Source organism: Vombatus ursinus, unplaced genomic scaffold (genome assembly GCF_900497805.2).
Source record: "Vombatus ursinus unplaced genomic scaffold, bare-nosed wombat genome assembly UNPS02014809.1, whole genome shotgun sequence".
Classification (NCBI taxonomy): Eukaryota; Metazoa; Chordata; class Mammalia; order Diprotodontia; family Vombatidae; genus Vombatus; species Vombatus ursinus.
Window position 1 is genome coordinate 15,383,257 of NW_020954587.1, and position 26,981 is coordinate 15,410,237.

Genomic DNA, 26,981 nt, shown 5'->3' on the forward strand with positions numbered 1-26,981 from the left:
TTATGGAAGCTTTTTTTGATGTAGCTCCTCTTCCAACCTCTGTCTTCTGGCTCATTTATTAGATTTGGCATTGGTTTCCTTGATATGACCCCTCTAAGCAGCCTAGCTCAGCTCCTGGCCTACTTTTTGTGAATTTTTTCACTGGATGGAGGAACTTGTTTCTATTTCATTTAGATTTTCTTTATCATTGGTTTATCTGCAGTCTTTTTCAGATATTAGCTAGGGTTTATGGGGCAGAACTGGGCTCCTTTATGACCTTTCAAATCACTATCTTAAATGGAATTCCTTGAATGCAACATTTTGGGAAGGCTGGATAGTGTACAGAGTATGGCAATGAAGACGGTGAAGACCCTTGATATCATGGTGAAGGAGAATTGGTTAAAGGAAGTGGGAGTATTTAGCCTGGAGAAGAGAAGAGTCATCAGGGAAAAGAAAGATTTTTAGATGAAACAGGGATTAAATTGGTTTTGCCAAGCCCCAGTATTAGAACTAGAAGCAATTGATGGAAATTATAGAGATGCCAACTTATTCTTGAGGAAAAGTTTATGGGAAAATTTCCTAAAAATTAGAGCTATACAAAAATGGAATAGACTGCCTCAGAAGATACAGTTATCTTTCTCACTGTCATTCTTCAAGCAAAGATGGATAATTATTTGCTGGACATGATGTAGTAGAGATTCTTGCTCAAGTATAAGTTGATGGTCTCTGAGTATCCCTTCCAATTTTAAGATTCCGAGATAATCAAACTCCCAAATCAAAACAATTAAAAGGTTATTTTTGTTGTAGCATATCATATTTAGTAATATAGCATTCTTTAAAAATTATGTATCTATATTCCTGGCTTTTACCACATTAACACAGGAAGATCATTGTATTTATATCCTTACTTCTTTTTGGTTTTCTGAGGTGACTACCTTCAAGGGGACAAGGTATAGGATTCTTGGTCTTATAGAACAGTTTTAAATGGGCAAAAATCATAAGAGTAAGAGACTATTAGCCAATTTCATAATCCTAAAAATATGAAAACTTCTTCCCAAAGGTTCATAGGTTTTTCTTTATCTTGGGTTGTTTATAGAGATTTCCTTTTTTGTTAAACTAGCTTTTAAATTATGATGTGATTACACAGAAACCATATTTTGTTTACATAATTCAAATTGCTTTAAACTGTCAAAGTTCCCAAGTTCCATCCTCTTAAGTCAATGATAAATATCTATTTTTGAAACAAAAAAGTTGTAGTCTATGAAAGCAAACTAAAATAAAGAACAGAGGCAAGTTCCACATAATCCATACCCCAAAGAGTTCTTATTATATGAAATAGATTAATAATGGAGGCCAAAATATTTTTCAGAATTAGCTTACATTTACAGAATGCTATTTGAATGTTTTGTAAAATACTTTACATATGTAACACACTTCTCTAGGCTCACCCTCAACTCAACTGTCCTTAGAAGATGGTTAATTCTTTATCATCTCAAAGTTCTAGGGATAAAAACCTAAAGGATTGGGGGTCTTTTTCATATACTGTCACTCACAAGCCCTCAACCTCCATATTGTTTTATCAATTGTTCAATATTGTTTTATCAATTAGTCAGCCAGAGTTAATTAGTCTTTAGTTAGGGGTACCTATTAAGCAAGTACTACAAGAACAGTTAGAATAGTATTACAACAACTATTCTAGGTGACAGTCATTCTGGCACTAGAAGACAGCTATTGTATCTCCCTCAAATTTTCTCTTCTAAAGTTGAAACATTTCCAGATCCTTCAACCAGTCTAAATATGGAATCATTGAGAAGTAACATAAGAAACCATTATATGAGTGACATAATGGCTAGAACCTAACAAAATATTTTCCCCAAAGTCAGGGATACACTGTCTCACAAGTATATACAGAGCCCAGGGAAAAGTGGGATCAGGTTTAGAGAGCACATGTTGCTAAAGGGTATATCATAGCTCCTGGTTGGATCAAAGTCCTTTTCTCCCTTCCTAGAGTCCTCATGAAGTTGCCTTAAGGCATGTGTTTCTCTCTGCTAGGTTTTGAAGCTCAAGCCCTTAAGAGTCCAGAAGCTGCCTTTTTTCCGCCCCAAAGAAGTCACAGTTCCTAAAACTTGCATAGCTTATTCTCTCTCAACTTTCAGCTAGATGCAATATTTGTTATTAATTCAGTCTTTCTGATGGATGTGGTCAATCAGCAGTAGAGGCAGAGGACAACACTCCCTCTGAACTAACTTCCTCCCCCTACCCTGTATTCTCTTATTATAGGCCCCAAGGTATGGCTCCTCAAAATGCTCCCAAAGCTTAACTCTCAAAGTAGTTGCTGGAATGTTCTTGCTGGACTTTCATGGGTTCAGAAGCATTTCTAATTTTGTTACCAAATTCCAATACATTTCATCATCTGATTTCATCCAGTAAGGCTCAAAGTATTTCTCTCCTAGCCACATTAATTAACTAGTTTGCTCCTATCTCATTTTTGCCGTTGAATGATTCAGTAAAGGTGTTTTAAGAATTGTCCACACGTAGTTTGCACATTTGGTTGATTCTCTAACTCAAAGAGGCAGCCTCACCTGATAACACTATGGAATCATAAAATCTTTTGTTAGGAACATTAATTGGGCTTGTGGAGCATGAAAAACCCCTTTCAGACTTGGCCATCTTACCTTATAGTACACCTGATGGGCACTAGCAAAAGCACCATTTAAGGAGATGGTTGAAGCTTATTCACCAACACTTCTTACAGAGGATGAAGAAGTAGAAAAATCCTACAGTAACTTCACAAAATCACAGAGTCACAGAATATCATATTTGAAAGGGTCCTCCAAGTCTGTCTAACCCAACCCTTACTTAAACAAAAATTCTACTCTAACACTCCCATCAAGTGATGATAAGTCTCCAGTGGAGGGGGAGACGCTGATCTTCTGAGGCAATTTATACTACTTGTGTATATCTACAATGGATAGAAAGGCTTTCATTATATTAAACATAAATCTGTCAGTCTGTAACTTTCATATATTGACTCTACTGCTGCACTCTTGGGGCAAACAGAATGAGTTTTATACCTATTTTACATGAGAGTCATTCCATTGCTTGAACACAGCTATCATCTCCCCTAAGTTTTCTCTTCTAAAGTTGAAGCACTTCCAGATCCTTCAACCATTCTGTATGTGGAAGCATTGAGAAGGAGCAAGGGACTATATAGGTGACAATGGATAAGAGTTCAAGAGTTTAAGTCAGAAGGCCTGGGTTCAAATTCTGTTTTAGATACTTCATGTTAGTCATTTTTTTTGAGGTACAAGATCCTAATACAAAAGAAATGTTTAAAACACAAAAGACTTATAAACACATGTGGAGAAATATTGAGAATATGAAACCATAACCCATCACCTACTAAGCTCTTCCCAAAATTAAAGGTATTTTGTGGAACTGCTGAACAAATATTTCACAAGAGGTAGACAGGAGAGTAATGCTAAAAGCATTTTAACTCACTTTAAAGAGCAGGGGCAAGGGCTAACCCAATTTGATTTTCCTCTCTTTGAAAATCAAAGAAGCCTATTTATCTATTTTGTTTGTTAATCAATGTTTTTTTGCTTTCATTTTGTTAATTTTTTCTTTGATTTTCATTTTCATAATTTCTATTTTGATGCTTGGCTGTTGTCTTTTTTTTTTTACTTGTTACTTTTCTAGTTTTCTGAATTTAAAAATTAAATGCCCAATTCATTGATATAATTCCCTCACCCCATTCCTGTGAGGTCATTTTTTAGGCATTTTTTGACAAAAATGTTTAGAGATATAAATTCTCTCTTAAAAACTGCCTTAGGCAGGGTGGCTAGGTGGTGCAGTGGATAGAGCTCTGGCATTGGAGTCAAGAGGACCTGAATTCAAATCCGGCCTCAGACACTTGACACTTACTGGCTGTGTGACCCTGGGCAAGTCATTTAACTCCAATTGCCTCACCAAAAAGCAAAACAAACAAACAAACAAACAAACAAAACAAACAAACAAACAAACAAAAAACAAAAAAAAAACTGCCTCAGGGGCAGTTAGGTGGCACAGTGAATAGAGTACCAGCCCTGGAGTCTGGAGGACCTGAGTTTAAATGTGACTTCAGATGTATGCTAGCTGTGTAACCCTGGGCAAGTTACTTAACCCTAATTGCCTCAAAAAAAAACAAAAAAAAAAAACCCCAAAAAACAAAAACAAAAAACAAAAAAACAAACTGCCTTAGCTGCATTCCAAAAGTATTTTGTCTCATTCTTGTGATTTGTTTTTTGACTTACTAATTATTTAGGATTAAATCATTCTCTAAATAATGTTTAAGATTTTATTCGTTTACCCTTTTTTGAATATAATTTTATTAAAATGTGGTCAGGAAAAGATATTTAATATTTTATTTTTCACATTATTTCATGAAGTTTTTAATGCCCTAATCAAACTGTGAAATATACATAACCCCTTTAATTCCCATTCAGCAATCACCAGTAATCTGTCATAACTAACTTCTTGGGAAAAAATGTTCAGGTCTTCAACTTCTTTCTTATTTATCTTTTGTGTTAGATTTGTCTAGTCCATTGACAAAGTCTAATATTATAGTTTTATTATCTATTTCTCCCTGAGGTTAGATTGACTTTTCCTTTAAGTATCTAGATGCTATGCCATTTGGCACATATATATTAAATACTGATATTGCTTCATTTTTTTTTTTGGTGTCCTTAAACATAATGTAGTTTCCCTGTTGATTTCTCTTAAGCATGTCTATTTTTATTTTTATCTTGTCTGACATAATTGTTGTCACTCCTACTTTTTGAGTTTACCAGAAGCATAACAGATTTTGCAATAGCCTCTCCATTTAATTCTGTGTGATGTTTCAAGTGTGTTTCTTGTAAACATACTGTTATATTTTGCTTTTTAATCCATTGTGATCTCTATTTTTGTTTTATGGTTTGTTCAATCCATTCACACTCAATGGATTTGATAGTTAATTGTGTGTTTCCCTCCACCCTATCCTCTTATATTTTTCCTTCTTTCCCCTCCCCTTTTCATTCTTTTTACAAAGGTGCTGAAAGATGAGTATGATTAATATTAGTAATCTATAATTGAAGCTTTTCATTTTGACACTACTATTCCTCTTCTTTTTCCATCATCTTGCCCCTAATGATAGGTTTTTACTCTTTCTTTCCTCTTAACCCCATTTTATGTTCCACATTCCCAGGAGTTAATTTTGCTTATGAGTAATCTCTGATTCCATCCTCTCTCGTAACCCAATCTTTCTTTGTCCCTGTCCCTGCCTGTGTCCTTGTTGAGTTTAATGTATTTCACCATCAAACTGTTTGAAAGTATGTGTTACATGCATTCAACTCTCCTTTGGTTCAGCTGAAAGCTAGGTCCATGTGATGCCTGTTCCCTTTACCAACATGTTTCTACATTCTTCATCTCACATACTTCTATTTCATGAAATAGGTAAGCTCTCTCCGCCTTCTCATTCATCCTCTCTTTTCTTTCTTCTCTTAAGATTGCCAAAATAAAATTACCCCCAGGGCCTCTCTTGACATTACTCATTCCTGGTTCTCTTCCTATCTCACCACTCCTTAGTTTCCTACATTAGATTATCTTACAATTCATACTGCTAACTTTGCATGTGACCCAAGGCTTTGTTGTGGACCCTCCTTTCTTCTCCCTGTGATAGGTGGTTAATTGGACTTTTATTTTATTGGACCTCTACCAATCAATATTAATCAGTTTGATATGATTCCATAACGGTAGTGATTATAAGTTCTGTATATTAGGCCCTAGAGCTATGAATTGCAGATTGAAAGTTCACTTGCTTAATCATAGGAAGCTGACTAGAAGACCTCTACCTTTGTTGTGACCAAATCCAGCATGGTTGAGGTGATTCAATTACATGAAACCCTCCCCTACAGCTATTTTTGTTGCCCCCTGTTCCTTGTCATCCCTCTATTGCCCAACATGGAAAGATGACCATGAGCAAGTAGCCAATGAATGACCCTGGTTGCTAGCCTGTAGCCTGCCTTTCTACTAGCCTTTGGGTATGTTCATAGGATTGGTAGGGCCTCCTGAAAGCTCAGAATAGAACTGTTAAGGTCTACTCACTAGCCTGTTTTATCAACCAATGGGATTCTGTATTTTGAGTAGACCCTCCTAGAGGGTCATGGGCAAGGTCTATTAACCAATGAGATTTTGTATTTTTGGTCTGCTTCACCTATATTGTCTGTGTATCAAGCATTATAAAACTAAGGCCCAGGAGGATTTCAGATCATGAGAAAGATCTAAGGTCTCTTTCATTAGAGGGGACCATGAATCCTTTAATAAAGTGTCATTGGCTCAAAACTCTGTCTCAGTGGTTTTTCTTGCAGACTGGACAATTTTGAAAATCTCCATATCTCTCTATACTATTTTACTTGGCAATCTCATCAGCTATCATGGATTCAATTATCATCTCAATACAGATGATACTCAGATTGATTTATCCAGTCATAATCTATCTCATAACATCCAGTCTTACATTACCAACTGCCTATTAGACCTCAGACATCTTCTATTCATCATGTCCAAAACTGAACTCATTGTCTTTCCCTCAAAACTTTCCCCTCTTCTTAACTTCCTTATTACTGTCAAAGTCACTGTTATCCTCCCAGACACCCAAACTCCCAAACCAGGGACCATCCTTGGCTCCTCCCTGACTCTCAGCCCTTATATTCAATCTGTTACCAAGTCCAGTTGATTCTATCTTTGTAACATCATTTCTGTCCATTCACATAGCCATTATACTAGGGCAGGCCCTCATCCCCTCATACTTAAGATTAATGAAATAGTTTTCTAGTTGGTCTCTGCCTCAAATCATTTCTTTACTCCATTCCATCTTCCGCTCAGCTGCCAAAGTGTTCTTTATAAAGCACAGGTCTGACCATTCCACTCCCCACCCCTGTCTCCCTACTGATTAAACTTCTCTGGTTCTCTATTACTTCTAGGAACAAATATAAAATCCCATTTTGTTTTTAAGCCCTTTATAACCTAACCTGTCCTACCTTTCTTGTAAGTCTTCTTACACTTTTAGCCCTTTTTGTATACTCTATGTTATATGAAATACATTTACCTCTTCTTCTCTTCTGATTTTTTATGATCCTCTTAAGTCGGTAGCTCCTTACATCCTTTTTGTCTCTCACTAATCCATTTTTGTTCTTTCCTTTATCCCATATTCCAAATTCTTTAAAAAATAACAATAGTTGATAATCATGACAACTTTATTTCATTGTTCAGCTCTATCGTGATAATTGTATGTACTACTTTTTTGTGTTTTTCTCATTTGAAGTATTTATAAGTTGAGTATTCTGCTTGACTCTATGTTGTTGTGTCCTTTGTAGTAATGTCTCAAATACCTTTTTTCTTTTGAAAGTGATATAACAAACAAGATGGAAGATTAGACTTTTTTCTTCAGGCCCCACTGACTCTCAAAACCCAACAAAATGAGGAATTAAGCATTGGAAATAGAGCAATAACAACTGTCTCCACAGGCCAAGACACTAAGAAGTATAAAAGGGTAATAGTTTAGTAAATTAACATCGAGAATGCTAATCCCTAGTGAATGCCTTCAGCATAACCACCCACCACCCTAGTCCCCAAACTCCACAGTGGAATATAAGGAAATAACCCCCAAATCACCAAACATCTCAGTAGGAAGAAAACTCAGTTAGGAACTTAGGGCATGAACAGATAAATCGTCCGGGAAAATAATAAAACTTCTTCACTTTTGTTGAAGTGCTTATCTGAGGGTACTGGACCTCAAAACTATCTTAGAAGCCTCCCACTAGGGTAATTCACTTTTTATGAGTAACTTCTATGTGGACAGGACTGACTCCAGAAGGATGCTTGTCCCTTTTTCTCCAGGCCTATTCGAGTTCTTCACATAAAGAACTATCACCCTGCCCTAGTTTCCTCAGTTCTCTGGCCACTCCAGCAAAAGTCCAGTTTTACCATCTTATGCCTCCCATTCCTTTGCAAATGAAGATAGGAAGCATAGAGACAACATATGGATCATAGGCTTCCAAGAAGAACATGGCAAGGAAAAAAAATTGAATACCACACACATGCAAAAAAATAATGCAAGAATACTGTCCAGAATTTATGAAAAAAATCACCAATCAAAAGAATCCACAGATCAGCTCCAGGAAACAAAACAAAAACAAAAACTACATTAAGTCCAATCATCACTGAAAAAAAATTGGAGTTAAATAGAAGAGAGACATTTGAAACATTCCTTAAAAAAAAAAACAGTTGTGATGAGATTATTCAATTCGCAAACATCTTAAAAAACAGAAAGAAAAAGGTAAATAAATATGACTATGAAGGAAAGCAACATTCAAAACAATAAACCACCCTATCTCTAGAGAATACTAAAAGGAGGGAAAAAGAAAGAGAAAGATGCCTAAATGGTTACCAAAAAAAGTATGGACCATTAAGGAATTTCTTTCTAAAAGTATAGAAGAGGTATACAGACGAAAGTGGAACTTGGAGAAATTGAAGTGATAGTGGATAAATTAGCCTGAAATACCCTGGATAAAGGTTTTTTCTGTTGAAGGTACATATTTTTCATTGATAATTAATATCAGTTTTGGAGGATATTTTGAGCTTCAGTTTGAAGGCCCTTGATTTTTAGAATATTTATCTGGAGAGTAGTCCTTATTTAAATTGATATTACTTCCTAGCTCAAAATCTTTCTTTCACTTCTTTGTAAAACTTATTGTTTGTTATTTTATTTCATTCACCCCACTGAATAGTATTTTATTTTTTCCAATTACGTGTGAAGATAGCTTTCATCATTCACTTTTATAAGATTTTGGGTTCCAATTTTTTTTTCTCTCTCCCTCCCTTCCCTCCCCCCTTTCCAAGATGGCAAGCAATCTGATATAGGCTATATATGTACAATCATATTTGCCATATTTCCACATTAGTCATGTCATGAAAAAAAAATCAGAACAAAAGGGAAAAGCCACTAGAAAGGAAAAAAAGAGAAAATAGTATGCTTTGATCTGCATTCAGACTCCATAGTTTTCTCTGGATTTGGATCACATTTTCCACCTTGAGTCTTTTGGAATTGTCTTAGATCATTGCATTACTGAGAAGAGCTAAGTCTATCAAAGCTGATCATCTTACCATGTTGCTGATCCTGTCTACAATATCTTTTTTGATTTGGGTTAGGCAGCATTACTGAAAGCACAGTATTCAGACTGAGGTACTCTGGGTTACGGTATTCTACACTGGTCAGACTCCATCTGGAGGATGGCACTTAGTTTTGGGTACCATGTTTTAAGAAGGATATTGGAAAATTAGGATGTGTTCAGGGTTTGGGACAGAAGGGTAGTTAGTGACCAATATGCTAAGGAAAATTCACCATGGCACATGAGAATTACTCAGAGGAACTCAGGATGGGTAGCCTGAAGAAAAGAAGAGTTAGAAGGTAACATAATAGTTCTCTCTAAATATTTGAAAGACCCTCATGAGGAAGAGGAAGTAGACTTATTCTATTTGATCCAAGAGGACAGAACTAAGGATAATGAATTGTATTTGTAGAGACACAGCTTTCATCTGACAGAAGTAAAAAAAAAAAAGATTCCTGATAATTAGAACTAACAAAATATGAAATGGGTTATCTTAGAGATAAACTCTTCATTTGCTGAAGTCCCATGATTTTTTTCTTACTCTCAGGGTCATCCAGGAGAGAAAACAAGTTTGCAAGCTCCTGTAGACATCCTTTATAGCATGGTACGGTGGAAAGAACATTGAACTTGGAATAGGAACTATGTGAGACTTAAAGCAAATTAATTATATTTTATCTTTGAGCCAAAGTTTCCTGATCTGTAAAGTTACAGAATCATGGAATTGGAAGGGATTTCAGAGAACATTTAGTCCTACCCATAACTGACCAAGAATCCCCTCTATCACAGACCGAGCTTTTGCCTAAAATTAAATCATGTAGTTTATCTCATAATTTCTTTAGTTCCTGCTATGGGACTATAGGAATTCAGGTTATGGGCATTATTGTTCCATCAATAAGGTCACAAGACACAGGGCAAGAATGTTTGTGATATTTACCCATTTGTGGCCTCGAAAAGATTTTAGCCTGAAGCTAGATGGAGAGTCAATGGTTTAGGACCCTGGTTGGAAACTGACAGTTATTGTATAATTTGCAAAGATTGAGGTAATTTGTTTAAATTGAAAACTGAGTTACATTTCCGGCAGTGACATTCTGCAGACTACCCTTTGCCTTGGTTGACAGTCTAAACAGAAAGAAATAAGACATGTGTTTCTCAGTGAAACAGATGATTGCAATGTCATACAAGTCAGCCAGACCTTGTCATCCCAAACTCTTGAATTTTGTATGAAAGATCAAAAGAACTTTGCAGAATGTATCTGGAGATACTGTCAGTTGTGAAATGATTTTTTTTTCTTCAAAGGTGTCCTTGAAATTATTCCAAGTTTTTTTCCTTCTAGCTAGCTTGCCAGTCAAAGGAAGATGGTCCAGAGTTAGAATGCAGTTGGTAAAGATATTGAGTCAGCATTTAAAAGCTAACTGCTGAATGCAGGGCTGGTGCAATATAAGGAAAACTATCAGCAGAATTGATCATATCAACAACAAAACTAACAGAAACCACACGATTATCTCAATAGATGCAGAAAAAGTTTTTGACAAAAAACATCAATTCCTATTAAAAACACTAGAGAGCATAAGAATAAATTGAGTCTTCCTTAAAATGATAAGTACCATCTACCTAAAACCTTCAGTAAGCATTGTATGTAATGGGGATAGGCTAAAAGCATTTCCAATAAGATCAGGGGTGAAACAAGGATGTCCATTATCACTACTGTTGTTCAATATGGTTCTAGAAATGTTAGCTTTAGCAATAAGAGAAAAAAAAAGAAATTGAAGATATTAGAATAGTCAAAGAACTATCACTCTTTGCAGATGATATGATGATATACTTAGAGAATCCTAGAGAATCAAGTAAAAAACTATTTGACATAATAAACAACTTTAGCAAAATTGCAGGATATAAAATAAACCCACATAAATCATTGGCATTTCTATATATTATCAACAAAGTCCAACAGCAAGAGATAGAAAGAGAAATTCCATTTAAAGTTGCTGTAGACATTATAAAATATTTAAGAGTCTACTTGCCAAAACAAACCTAGGAACTATATGAACACAATTACAAAACACTTTTCACACAAATAAAGTCAGATCTAAATAATTGGAAAAACATTAGTTGCTCATGGGTAGGCTGAGATAATATAATGAAAATGACAGTTCTACCTAAATTAATTTACTTATTCAGTGTTATACCAAACTACCAAAAATTATTTTATAGTGCTAGAAAAAATAATAACAAGATTTGTCTGGAAGAACAAAAGGTCCAGAATATCAAGGGAACTGATGAAAAGAAATGCTAGGGAAGGTAACCTAGTCATATCATCTTAAATTGTATTATAAAATAGCAATCATCAAATCTACTTGGTACTGGCTAAGAAATAGAGTGGTGGATCAGTGGAATAGGTTAGGTACACAAGACACAGTAGTCAACAAATATAGTAAAATACTATATTCTATAAATACTACTATAAAACCAAAGACCCAAACTTCTGGGATAAGAACTCACTATTTGACAAAAACTGCTGGGAAAACTGGAAAAGAGTATGGCAGAAACTAGGCATAGACCAAAATCTCACACCATATACCAAAATAAAGTTAAAATGGATACAAGATTTAGATATAAAGGCTGATACTATAAACAAACTGGGAGAGCAAGGAATAGTTTACCTGTCATATTTATGGAGAACAGAAGAATTTATGACCAAACAGGAGATAGAGAACATCATGAAATGCAAAATAGATAACTTTGATTACATTAAACTGAAAAGTTTTTGCACAAACAAAGCCAACGCAACCAAGATTAGAAGGAAAGTAGAAAATTGGGAAAGAATTTTTACAACCAGTCTCTCTGAAAAGGGCCTCATTTCTAAAATATATAGAGAATTAAGTCAAATATATAAGAATACAAGTCATTCCCAAATTGGCAAATGGTCAAAGGATATGAACAGGCAGTTCTCAGAGGAAGAAATTAAAACCATCTATAGTCATATGAAAAAATGCTCTAAATCACTATTGATTAGAGAATTGCAAATCAAAACAACTCTGAGGTACCACATCACACCTATTAGATTGGCCAACATGACAAAACAGAAAAACAATAAATGTTGGAGAAGATGTGGAAAAATTAGAACACTAATGCATTGTTGGTGGAGTTGTAAAATGATCCAACCATTTTGGAGAACAATTTGGAACTATACCCAAAGGGCTATAAAAATGTGCATACTCTTTGACCCAGCAGTAGCACTTCTAGGGCTGTATTCCAAAGAAATCATAAAAATAGGAAAAGGACCCATGTGTACAAAAATATTTCTAGCTGCTCTTTTTGTGGTGGCCAAGAATTGGAAATTGAGGAGATGCCATCAATTGGGGAATGACTGAACAAGGTGTGGTATATGAATGTGATGGAATACTATTGCGCTATAAGAAATGATGAGCAGGCAGACTTCAAAAACACCTGGAAAGACTTGTATGGATTGATGCTGAGTGAAGTGAGTAGAACCAGGAGAACACTGTACACAGCAACAGCCATGTTGTGCGATGACTAACTTTGATAGATTTAGCTCTTCTCAGCAATCAATCTGAGACATCTCAAAAAGTCTCATGATGGAAAATTCTATCCACATCCAAAGAAAGAACTATGGAGTTGAAATGCAGATTGAAGCATACTATTTGCTCTTTTTTTCCCCTTCTGTTTTGTTTTGTTTCTTCTTTTTTGTGGTTCCTCCTATTGGTTCGAATTCTTCTTTACAGTATGACTAATGTGAAAATGTTTAATAGGAATGTATATATAGAGCCTATATCAGATGGCCTGCCATCCTGGGGAAAGAGACAGGGAGGGAGGGGGAGAAAATTTAAAACTCAAAAGCTTGTGGAAGTGAATGTTGAAAACTAAAAATAAATAAATAAATTTTTGAAAAAGCTAAATGCTGGTGTATAATATTACTAATCCATAGGAGACAGAGTAAGGATAATGATGCCCTCTGGGAATTAAGCTGTTGCTTCTAACCCATCTTTAGGACAAGACTTTCGAGTCATTTTCCCAGGAATGGAGGTAGATGTCCACTGATTCATCCTCTCTCTCTCTCTGTGTCTCTCTCTGTCTCTCTGTCTCTGTCTCTCTCTCTCTGTGTGTCTCTGTCTCTGTCTCTCTCTCTCTTCTCTTCTCTCTCTCTCTCTCTCTCGTTCTCCTTTGTGACTAACATAGGCAGCTGGCTGGCTGGGGCTTCTGATATACTTAGTGATTATGAACAAAAAGGATCAAGCTACCTCATGGGGGAATTCAAACAAAGATCTCATTAACTCCAGGTGCTAACCAACTGAATTAACCAGCTACAAACAAATAAATTCATTTAAATATTCCCTAATGATTCTCTAGTCGACAGCTGTGGTGTAGTGGATTGATTTGGAGCCAGAAGAGCTGGGTTTGGGTCCTGGTTCTGCTGTTTATTAGCTGTATGTCGCTGGACAAGTGTCTGATCTTCACTTCCCTTAGGTGTGAAATAATGGGCTACCTCACCTCGCCTATGGATATTATGAGGATCACATGCTTAAGGTGCCAGGTAAATTGTAAAGTGATATAGAAAAACTATTATTATTGTTGTTTCATTGGCATATTTCATCTCTACCTAGGAGGGTTTCCTTCATTATAAATTTGATACAACTCAGTGACTGGTCACCTGTGCTGAATTACTACAGCAAACACTTTGGTCTGACCATTTGTTTGACAAAAGAGTCTGCCTTGCTTCAACCATAAATCTAGCATGACTTTATTTATGTGATAGCACAATTTGCCTCCTTTTAAAGTTATCCCATGGTTTTGCAATCTGGAAGAAATAAAAATTATTCATGTTCATTATTCTTTTCCCACTTTCTTCATGGGCTGTTATTTTCAGTGGATATTTAGTTAGTCAGTCAGTCAATAGGCATTTATCAAGTGCTTATTGTGTGCCAGGCAATGTGTTAAGCCCTTGAAGTTATAAAGAAAAGCAAAAACAAAGTTTTTACCTTCAAGAAACTCACATTCTAATGGAGGAGACAACATGCAAAAAAAATACATGTAAGAAATATGCAGTGTAAACTGGAGGTAATTTCAGAGAGAAGGCCCCAGGAGTGTAGGTGAAGGTGGGGTGGGTGGAGGGACCTGGGAAAGGCCTCTTTTAGAAGGTAAGATTTGAGATGAGCCTTAAAACCAGGGAAACCAGAAAATGGAAACAAGAAGGAAGAACATTGCAGGAATGGGGAACATACAGTGAAAAGGCACATAGATGAGAGATGGACTGCTGTGTGGGAGGAAAAACAGTGGGCCAGGGTCGCTAAATCATAGAGTGCCTGAAAGAGAGTAAAGTGTAAGAAGATTAGAAAGGTAGGAAGGATCCAAGTTGTGAAAGACTTTGAAGACCAAAAATGAATTCACATTTATTTATATTTAATTTAGAAGAATTTCTATTTAATCCTGGAGGTAATAAGGAGTCACTGAAATTTAACAAGTTGGGGGAAGAGGGGAGATGTGTGAAATGGTCAGACTTGCACTTTAGGAAAATCATATTTTTACTTGAGTAGAAGGTAGAATTGAGTGGAGAATGACCTGAGGCAAGGAGATTAATTAGAAGGTTTTTTCAATAATCCAGGCATGAGGTGATACAGGCCTTTGTAGCAGCCATGTGAGTGGAGATGAGGGACCTATAGAAGAGATACAGAGAAAGTAGAAACAACAAAACAGCAACAGATTGGAGATGTGGAGGTGAGTTAGCATCTACTGTGTATCAGCATCCCCGTGATCAGGGCCTATACTCCAGTTCCAGGGTCGATTGGGTTCTATGGAGAAAAGAATTCTTGCTAAGGAAGGAAAGATCTCTCCTGATAGACTAGGAATATACCCCACCCTACCTCTCCCATCAGAACACATTGGGTCAGGAAACATGGATCTTGCATGCTTGGATCTGCACTAGCTAGCTGAGGCCATGATAAGGATTTGAAGCTGGCAAGGATCTTAGAGGTCATCTAGTCTAAACCCTTTATTTTAAATATCTAAAGAAACCGAGGCCCAGAGGGTTTGTTAGTTGCCCAATGTCACCCAGGTAGTAAGGAGCAGAACTCGAATTTAAACCTTGGATCCCTGACTTCAGAGCCAGGGACAGTGATGGACTCAGACACGTGCAAACATTCCCCACTTTCTCCTTATTCCATTCCCATTCAGAACATGGGTTAGATGCACTCTTTTCCCATCAGAAGGCTACAAAGACTAAAAAGCACACTAATCATATATTTACCTATTTAGGACTTCTGTATACTTCCCAAAATGCTGATTTTTGCTTCATAGGGATTGGCATAGGACTTGGGGAATGCAATCTAGTTCTCTAGTTAGTTCAAAAGACAGGGCAAGCCTTCCTTGGCCTAGTGGTAGAAACCACTTCTTCATGTGTTTCTTAATCAGTTCAGCTATATGCCAATTCTATTAGCTACATCTAGTCATGTTCATATCAAGGCAAGAAAGATTGCTGCATACACTAATGGATACAATTGGCTTTTTATCAGACAAAAGGTATGTATAAGAACTATGTGTCATTTCTGCTTACATTAATACCCCTAACTCCTGAGTTCTGGGATAATATAGTGGTATCTTGTACTAAGGAGGAGATTACCTAGGTGCTGCTCTGGAGGTATGGCCCTAGACCAAGGCAAACCAACAATAAATATAGATGCAATATTTTTATATACTAAGAGCAATGTGATTGAACAAATTTATTAATTGGGAGCAGCACCATGGAAACATTGCAATGGAAACAAATATCAAGGCTTGACCAACTTTATCACAAGGCCTGACACATAGTAGGCACTTAATAAGTGGTTATTGACTGACCAAGCAGCAGGGAAATCAAACCTTCTATCACCAACTGATAAATAGTCAGATGACAAGGACTGACAGTTCTCAAGGTAAAGAATCCAAGTTATCAACGGTTATATTTTTTAAAAAATGCTCTAAATCACTAATAATTAGAGAAATGAAAATTAAAACCGCTATAAGGTTGCACCTCACACTCATCAGACTGGCAGAGGTGACACAAAGAAAAATGACAAATGTGGGAACTATGGAAGAATAGGTAGAAAGCCATGAATTTGTTCCATTTAATCAGTCACTAAACTGTATATTCCCTTTGAGTCAGTCAACAAGGAGGTATTAAGTGCCTTACCAGTTGTGTGACCCTAGGCAAGTCACTTATCAGTTCCTTCATCTATAAAATGAGCTGGAAAAGGAAATGGAAAACTACTCCAGTGTCTTTGCCAAGAAAACCCCAAATGGGGTCACAAAGAGTCAAACACAAATGAAACAACCGAACAACAAGCAAAACATTTGGGTAGTGTCTATTTTGCACTAGCAACTTCGCTAAGCACTATACAAATATTTGTAAATTTGATTTTCATTAACAATCCTAAGCGCTATTATTATTTTCACTTTACAATGGAGGAAACTGAGGTGAACAGAGCTTAAGTGACTTGCCCAGGGTGACACAGCCAGGAAGTATCTGAGGTTGGATTTGAACTGAGGTATTCTTGGCTCTAGGCTCAGCTCTTTATCCACTCTGCCACCTAGCTTCCTAAGTGCTAATTGCCGGAGATACAAAGAAAGACAAAAGATGTTTCATGCTTTCATGAAGCTCACAGAATACTAAGGGAAACCACATGTAAACAACTATGTACAAATGTGATATACACAGGATAAATTGGAAATACTCAACAGAGGAAAGCCATAGCGAAACCACTACCTGCCCTAATCCCTAAATAGATCAAAGAAAGACCCTGGATGCCTCTGGAGAATCTAGTTACCTGGTAGACTTTTTAAATTCTTGTTGAACTAAAAGCTACTCAAGCTCTTCATGCATAGCACAGATTCTGGGGCTTGGGTGATGATGACGCTGTATTATAAGATCAGCTACAATCTGAGCTTCTTGGGTGTTTGTGTTCTGGAAGCAGAGGCATCCTCAGAGGTCACGAGAATCCCGAAGCAGAGAGAGAATGTCAAACACGTAGACTACTATTTGCGTGCGGTCTGACGACCCTACTGAGTGCTGATAGAACTAGATTAAAATCTCATTGGGAGATGTTTAACAAAATAAATAAAAATGCAAAGAACATAGATAATGTCAATATGTGGTTTTCTAAGTCAGCATCTGCCCACAGGGATCCTTATGTTCAGTTTAAGGGCTCTGTTTCTGTTTGAGTTTGATGCCACCCCAGAGAGGATATCCTCAGTGTTGGAGGTCAAGAGGAACAATGAGAAGGAAGGGATGACAAAAGTAGCAGGAGAGGAGGTTTGGGGGACTAACCTGGAGGGTTTGCATCATACAGTCATGAGAGATAATGTTGGAAAAGTTGATTGGGACCAGGCTTTGGAGGCGTTTAAATACCAGACCAAAATCTTGGACTGTTATCTTTATGGTTTAGCCAAATTTACAGGGTGGATTGCTGTCTCCACACAGGAAAAACCAAGAAGGGGAAGAGTGCTTGTTGCTTAGAGCAGGGTTCTTAAACCTTTTGGTCTCAGGACACTTTTACACCCTTAAAATTATTGGAGATCCCAAAGAGCTTTTGTTTATGTGGGTGATATTTGTTGAGTCATTTCAGTTATGTTTGACTCTCTGTGACCCCATTTGGGATTTCCTTGGCAAAGATACTAGAGTGGTTTTGCAATTTCCTTCTCCAGTTCATTTTGCAGAAGAAGAAATTGAGGCAAACAGGGTAAAGTGACTTATCCATGGTCACACAGACAGTAAGTGTTGGAGGCCAGATTTGAGCTGAAGAAGATGAGGCTCCCGGATTCCAGGCCTGGCACCCTATCCACTGCACCACCTAGTCACCTGTGGGTGATATTTACCATATGAGAAATTAAAACCGCTAACAAATGAATTATTCATTTAAAAGTAGATAATAAATCCATCATGTTAAAATAAATAGCATATTTCATGAAAAATAATATTTTCCTAAACAAAAAAATTAGTTACAAGATTGGCATCATTTTACATATTTTTGCAAATATCTTTAATGTCTGGCATAATAAAAGACAGCTGGATTCTCTTATTTGCTTCTGCATTCAATATATTGTGATATGTTGCTTTATTGAAGTATGTGATGAAATCTGGCCTCACGCAGATATGCAGTTGGAAAAGGGAAGAGTATTTTAATAGGCAAATAATGTCTTAGTATTATTATGAAAATAGTTTTGAGCTTATGGATCCCCTGAAAGGGTCTAGGAAACTCCCAGTGGTCCATAGACCATGCTTTGAGAATCTGGCCTGTGCTATAGTATATAGCTGGACGGAGAACTTTGAGAGTTGACATGTATGTGCACACATGCAACCAACATGCACACACATGTAAACACATATACAAACATATAAACACATACATGCACTTTGGCAAATGAATTATGAATTAGACCCAGAAATACGCAGCAAGAGAGCAGGCTAGGTTGCCTTTAAAAAAGTGCCAGGTTCTTTGAATATCCTCAAACATATAGCAGAAACAAAGGTCCATCTTGTCATAGCAATTTTTTTTCTGGTGTTGTATAGCTATAAGTCATACACCATGAAAGTCTCTGGAGAACTGAATCAAAACCACCCAAAGGACAACAGAGAGGAAGATGATGGCCCTGAGCAGGCTATGTAGCACATTAAAAACAGGGAATTATGAAGAAGTGAAATAAAGGAGGTCATCGAAGAAATGTATTACTTAAAAAAGGATAACCACTGGACAGCCCATATGCTCCAATGGTATACTTGCAATTTTGGAAGAAACAAGCACCTGACATAATGGGGGTCCCCTGAGGGACAGCTAGGTGGTGCAGTGGATAGAGTGCTGGCCCTGGAGTCAGGAGAATCTGGGTTCAAGTCCAGCCTCAGACATATACTAGCTGTGTGACCCTGGGCAAGTCACTTAACTCTATTTGCTTCAGTTTCTTCATCTAGAAAATGAGCTGGAGAAGGAAATGGCAAACCACTCTAATATCTTTGCCAAGAAAATCCAAAATGGGGTCACACAATTGAAACAACTGAACAACAATGATGATGACTGTGGCAAACTCATGGACAAGAGTTGCAGAGGATGAGCAGACATGTAGAGTTTATGATATGTATTATTGGAGGGAATATTCAAATTGAAGAGACGGATCCATTTGAGTTGAATTGAGAATCTATAAAGTGGATTGGGGGTGGAAGGGGGGAAAATGGAGATTGTAGGCATAGAGACAAATTCAGAGATTGCCATAATCCAAAGGAGAAGTAATAAGGGTCTGAAATCAGGTGATGGCAGTAGAAAAAGGAAGGAAAGAACAATTTGGAGAACAATTTTGAGCTGATATTTTCAATATCTACTTTTGAATTATCTGTATAAAAATGTTACCATTAACGCTATGGTTTGTAGCTTCTTGATATAAATATTCAACATATTGGACCATTTTTAATATTAAATAAAAGGATCATAAGATTATAGATATGAAAGAGACCATATAGATAATCTTGTTCAACATTTTAATTTTACAGATGAGGAAATTAAAGCTCAGAGAGGTTGTACTTGCCTGAGTTCACTTAGACAATAAGTGGCAGAAATAGAATACAAAATGTCTTCTAATTTCCAATGCCACCATATGTCTTGGGTTTTCTCCTCATTTTTCTCCATTGAAGTGAATGCTATTTTTCTCTTCTTTAATTGCTTTATTGGGAACCCCTCAACTGCAAGAAGCTCAGATATTAATAGAGTTTCCCTTTCTGAGTATCTTTAATAAAATTTCCCACTATGGTTCCCCATACTGTCAATGTCACTTTGCATTTAACCAAACTGAACTCAATCTCTATTGTATTCCCAATGTTCTTAATCATTTTCTGTTGATTATAGACTTTTTAAAATATATAATAAAACTTAAAGTTGCCAATGGAGAGCAAATACAGAGATGACAAGGACAAATGAATGCAGAGAAGCTCTGAACATCAGGGCTGAAGGGATGAGTGACCACCCTCAAGTCAGACTACATAGCTCATAATCCCATTGGATGAACATTATAGGACAAAGCTTTCCAAGTATTTTTCTGTGCTAGGCCTCTATTCAAGCCATCATTAAACATTATCTTTTCTGCTTTCATAGCATCGTTCATATACATCCCCTTTTCTCCACCACCCTAGCTGAATCCTCATCACCTCTTGTCTAGATGATTGCTTTTCTTTCCCCAAGTCTCTCTCCACTCCAATCCCTTCTACATGCAGCTACCAAAATGATTTTCTTAAAGTGTAGACCTGTCTATGTGACCCCTGTACTCAATGAACTCCAGAGGCTCCTTATTTCTTCTAGGATCAAATTTTGAAAAATCATCTGTTAGTCATTTAAAGCTTTTTACAACCTGACCCTCTCCTGCTTTCTAGTTTTCTTGTACTTGACTCCCCTCCTATCTCATTCTGACCCTTTTCCTGATTTTCTGTACTTCAAAACCATGTGCTCATTTACTTCTGGCTTATTTTGCAACTTCCTTCATCACCTGGGGCCTTCTCACCCTGGATTAGGCTATCATCTCTGCAACTTGCTCACACCACAATGTCCCTCCCCAAGGCCTATCTTCCCATTGGTGAATTCCTCCTGGAACTCTCATTTGGTGGAAAGGCCTAGGCCAGTTTCCCTCATTCCTCTCCCATTCCTGTTCCTGACTTTCACAACTTCACTTAACCCATAGATTAAAGAACTAATAAATATGAAGATAGGATTTTGAACTAGTCTTCTGACTCCAAGTCCATTCCCTGTTTACTATTCTATACTGCCTCCTGCAGAATGTGGGATTTGAGATGAGTGATAAAGGAAGCCAAGGATGCTAAGAATCAGAGATGGGAAGGGAGAGCATTCCAGGCATGGGAGAAAGCCAATGCGAAGTCATGGAGATGGGAGATGAGAGAAACAGCAAAGTAGGTTGGTTAGGGGGATCATAAAGTCCATGGAGGGAGAAAGGAATGAAGAAAGCAAGCATTTATTAAGCACTTACTAGGTGCCAGACTGTACTAAGCACTAGGGATATAAATAAAAAGAAAAAGAAAAACAATCCCTGCCCTCGAGAAGCTTGCATTCTAATAGAGGAAGACAAACAGAAGACTTCACAGGGGCATGGTTAGAGCTTTGCTCTAAAAGGCTTTGGAAGTAGAGGGGCTCGGTTTGGAGTTAGGTGTTGGTAGTTTGGGGGAGGGATTCTGGAAAGGCAGTCATTCAACAACCACTTATTAAACATTAGCTTTGTGCCAGGCACTGTGTAATTTCTGGCTTATTAATGCCCTTCCTAAAATGTGGTATCTAGGACTAAACAGATACGGTCTGACCAGGGCAGAGTACAGCCTAATTACTATCTCCCTATTTAGAGACTACTATACCTTTTGTGACTGGGGTGGGAGAGAGATTTGGTTACTCTTCTCAACAACTAATCAAAGAAAGTAAGAGGCATGTAACAGAAATAATAAGGTCTAAATATGTCATCAAAAATCAAGTTCATTGATTGGATTTGGGGGGAGGAAAAAAAAGGGAGAGGTAGAAGGGAATAAGCATTTATATAGTACTTACTCTGCACCAGGCACTGTGCTAAGCACTTTACAAATATTATCTCATTTGATCTTTATGACAACCCAACAAGGGAGATACTGTCATTATTCCCATCTTACAGTTAAGGAAACTGAGATTAAGTGATCTGCCTAGAGTCACAGCTAGCAAGTGTATGAGAGTGGATTCAGACTCAGATCTTCTGGACTCCAGACCAGTGAGTGCATTAGCTACTACATCACTAGCTGCCTTTAATATTGGAAAGGGAGTTGGCCATTAGCTAAGGAAGAATGCCCATATCCCAATGAGACATAGAATGCCCATATCCCAATGAGACATAGAATGCCCATATGAGACAAATATAGCATCCCTGTAACATGTATGCTATTCAAGGGTTTGAAGCACCTTTGTCAATCAATCAACTAGCATTTATACTAGCATATCTACTATATGCCAAGCTCTATACTAAGGGCTGGGGATACAAAGAAAGACCAAAAAACCAATCTCTGCACCCAAGGAGTTCACAGTCTAATGGGGGAAGACAAGAGCCAAACAACTTTGAACAAATAGAATACGTACAGGATAAACTGAAGGAAATCTCAGAGGGAAGGCACTAAGGTTAAGGACGATTGAGAAAAAGTTTGGCAAAAAAAATATCTGTTCGCTCCCTACACCCCTTTCCCTACTGTCTACAAGACAAAGCTAGGAACCAAGAAAGCCAGGTGTGTGTGTGTGTGTGTGTGTGTGTGTGTGTGTGTGTGTGTGTATACATTCATTATGGGGTGGTAGGGGCAAGGTTTATATTTAGGATTAGGAAGGATTTCATTTTGAGTGAAAATGGACAAAATAATTTTTGGGGGGTTCCCAACTATGTACCATATCCCAACCTTTCATATCCTTCCCACCTTTGGACATATGCCCAGACAACATTCGTATCTCATCCTCTTAAGCTCCCACCAAAATGTATATCCCAGGAACTTTGAGAAACAATGACAGCTGATGAGTGAAACAAGTTTGTTTCCATTTTTTTCCTCCTAAGGTAGACTCTCCTTTTCTTAATTTGGGGATAGGAAGAGACCTCAACAACCATCTTATCCACCTTTCCTATTACTCCATACCCAACAAATTGTTATTCAACCTCTAATTGAAGACCTCAGGTACCAGCTCATTGGAACCAGCTCATTGTACTTTTGCACGGCTCTGGTCATGAAGAAGTTTTTCCTGACATCAAATCTAAATGTTTGTCTTTGCAATTTGCTCCTAGTTCTAACTCCTAAGGTCAAAAAAAGTAAGTCTTCCTTCTACCTGGTCCTCTTTCAAGTAAAGTTATTGAATTTCTCTCCATTTCTGGCATTTCCAAATTTCTCCTCCCCAAATTCAATCTCTGGCTTTCTTCACAAGTCCAAATCCCTCCAAATCACTTTCATCATTCCTCCCATACACTTTTATTCACTTCAAGTCTTTCTTCTCCTGCTCCTTCTCCTATAACCTTCTATAGAAACAAGAAGGAAAAAAATGCATGATGTGAATTCCACTCATCTTCATGTTCTTGACCTTTCAACTCTCCTACTAGAGCCCTAATTTTTCTTCCCTCCATGCATTTGTGTGTACAATTTTCCATCTCTAAAATAGACTCCGTCTACATCTCTAGTCTTTAAAATCCTTCCCTTTCATCAAAGTGCAGCCAGACACATTTCCTCTGCCCATATACTCTTGTCTTTCTGTTTGACCTCTCCTATGTACATTTCTCTTTCTAACTGATTATCCTGATGGTAGTTCCACATCTGGTACTAAAACCATGATCCAATACCTGACAGTAAAATCATTTCCTAAACTGGTTAAAATCATTCTAGGAGATAAAAGCTGCTGGCAAAGAGGTTAAAAGAAATGAGTAAGGAAATTCTCTGAGATCTCAACAGCTCACTGCTAGAGTCTTAGAATTGATTTTTTTTTTAATGTTCCTTGTCCTAGAGGACCCAAAGCCAGGTCCCAGATCAATTGACTTGCAGACAAAGTTAAACTCAAATGGCCCCAGGTCTGTTCCTATCACTTCTTTCCTCACAGTTTCAGCGGTTCAAGTGTTGTGGGAGCAGAGGTTGGACTAAAACTAGCCCAGTTCCAGCATTTTCCTGGACCACAACACTTGGAATCTCAGATTCTTATTCATGATTTTTCTCCCTTCTTGATATCAACTCCTTGAAGATAGAGACTGTGTCAATTTCCATATCTTTATATCCAATATCTTCTATATAGTATGGTTTAATAAGTGTTTGTTGATTTGAATTGCTCCATTACAATCGACATGCTAAATACCAACATGAAATAGTCTCTATTCTGAAGAAGCCAGTTCTACTGAACTGAAGAAGCCTAAAAACTGAGGGGATGGGATAGGGTTGGGGAGGAATAGAGTTAAGATTTCTTTAAACTTTAGTAAACATAGCCAAGGATTGGGTTTTTTTGGGCAGCTTTTTAGCATATATCTGAATTCCCTGGCATTCTCTCTAGGAGGACAAAGTGTTTATCTTATGTGAACTGGCATATTCTACAATCAACTCCAGATACTCTTTTGGGAAGGAAAGATGGATTTGCCTGTTTTGGTAGGTTTCTGCCTCTTTGTCTGTCTTTTCATTAGTTTCACATGCTTCCAGGGCCTCTGATCATCAGTTTTCATCAGCATCCAACCTTCTGACAATAAACCCTGGAAATGGGCTGGACAATTAAGGACAGACACATGGTCAAATACAAACCTAATGTCAACTAAAGGAGACACAATAAACAAAAAAGGATTCTGGGTGGAGGCCAGGCAGTAATAAACTATCTTTGTGCTAAAGAAAATTTCATGAAGAAACAAAGAGGAAAATCTACAATTAAGGCTGTCTCCTCACCGTGTTTTTGAAGAACACATACTTCTAGGGCATTATAGATAGTTAGAGGATAACTAATTAAGGTTAGTAATTTTAGTTACTAAGTAAGTTAGTAACCAATGGCACTAAGCAAGGGAGGCCTAGGGATCATAAGATAATCTTTTTGGTTTGATCTGACCATGTGTTTAATGTCCTAGACTGAAAAGGGAGAAAAATCAATGTAAGCAGTGTCAAGCATGGTCAGGGAAATACAAACGTGGCTTTCACATAATTAGGACATTCCCAGAGGGTCCAGCATTTTCTAGGGACACTATTTCTCACTCAGACAGACCAAGGACATCTTTAAAGGCACCCAAATTCAACTCCAACTTGGTTTGAAACTTCATTCTCATAGCCAGAGTCATTCTGAATCACATTGTATCTCCCCTGCTTTTATAATATGCTTCTTTGCTCCCCTCTGCCACGCAGTTCCCCATACAAAGTTTTTATTCAGAAGAAATAGGAGGAAGTGAACTGAAAAGAAGGGGGGAAAAACTGAAAAAGGGAGAGAAAATCACCAAAGCACAGCCTGAGGAGGCTGTGTAGACAGAACTGAGGGGTGGAGTCTCTCTCCCTTGACTTGATGAGAGAGGAAAAGGAACATAAATAGTTTCCCCGCTGCTGCCTCAATAAGCTTTCTGTTTCCCACCACTCTGGGAGAGGGTCACTCATGGAGGGTAGCAGAGAACCTGGCTACAATTTTTTGAAGGTCCTCTTTGTGTTTCTAGGGAGAGAAAGCTTCATTATAGACTGAAAATTAAATCTAGGGTTATTTGTCCTAAGGTTACCCTTTGTTCTTTGCCATATTATGGTCTTATCATTTATAGAAAACACTCACTTAGAATGGAACAAAAATAAGCTTATTTTTATCTGGAGGTGATTTTTTTTTTAATTCATCAACCAAAAATAGACAAGATTTAAGGTTAAGCAATGCCAGTTCACCAGGCAGGATAAGGCAGGGGAAGGGGAGAAAATGAAGATGGTATAAATTCACTAGAGAGCTAGTATTTATAAAGCGCTTTAAGATTTGCATGTAGCAAAGTTCTGTCCCAGAATATTACTCCTTAAGTGGGATGGCAGGTCTTCAACTGCTCACGATTATATTCAATTTAGGGAAATAGTGGCTTTCATTTCTAATTACCTGGCAATGACACCCCCATGCACCTGTATCACTCCCCACTCCTCATCAAGGATCTCTGAAGTTCCCCAAATCGCCCTCAAACTCCCACCAATTAATTGTCAGTTACTCCTTCTAGCTAGGAAATACTACATTTCCCATCAGCCTTCCTGCTGAAAGAGGCTATATTTTGATGAACATATAATTGTATCAGGTTTGTTAGTTCTAGTACTAGCTGAAGGAATAATCTTTGTCTTCCTTTTATGCTTCCTTAGGAAGATTGATTGCAAAGCCAGGTCATGTTAGTTGCCCAGTACAGGGATGAGGTGTAGGAATCAGGTAATTGACCTTTAGCACACCCTAGAGGGATCTCTCTCCAAAGAAGTTCATTTTAACATTCATCTTCAAAACCCAAATTTATTAAGCTGTTTCTAAGTGTACCTGATCCCTAGCTAACATTGTTAAACAACTTTTGCTCCTAGATACTCTCTTCTTTTTGGGTTTTTGTGATATTACTCTCTTCTGTTTCTCCTCCTACTTGTCTGACCACTCTTACTCAGTCCCGTTTGCTGGTTCATATCCATAGGTGATTTGCACACCTCTCCCTCACTTAAATGCAATTCACTTGCGTGTCATGGCATCACCTCCATGATGTCATGGTCCTCTTCAGTAATGAAGGACAAACAATAACAACAATCATTGTCCATATCCCACCCACTATGAGTGTTCCTTAAGATTCTCTTCTCTTTTCCCACTCTTCTCTCCTCTCTCTCTTTCTCTCTGTCTCTCTCTCTCACCTCATCAACTCCCATGTTTTTAATCATTATTTCTATGTAGATGACTCCCACATCTACACATTAAGGCTCAGTCTCTTCCCTGAGCTTCAGTCTCATATCACCAATTGCCTGGAAGCCATTTCCAGTTGTCCAGATCTATATCTTGCCACTGGACCCAGATGGCTCTGGAGGAGAAAGAGAGGCTTGTGACTTTGCACAGCCCTGCCTCACTTAAATCCAATTCACTTGCAAGTCATGGCATCACCTTCCTGATGTCACAGTCCTCTTCCAGAATGAATGACAAACAACAACCAATTGTCCTATTAGTATTTTAGAGGGGATGGATCAGAGACATCTTAATCTCAACATATCTAAAACTGAACAAATTATCTCCCCCTTTCCCTCTGCTTCCCAAAACCCTCCCTCTTTCAAGCTTCTCCATTTCCCATCATGGGCACCACCTTTCT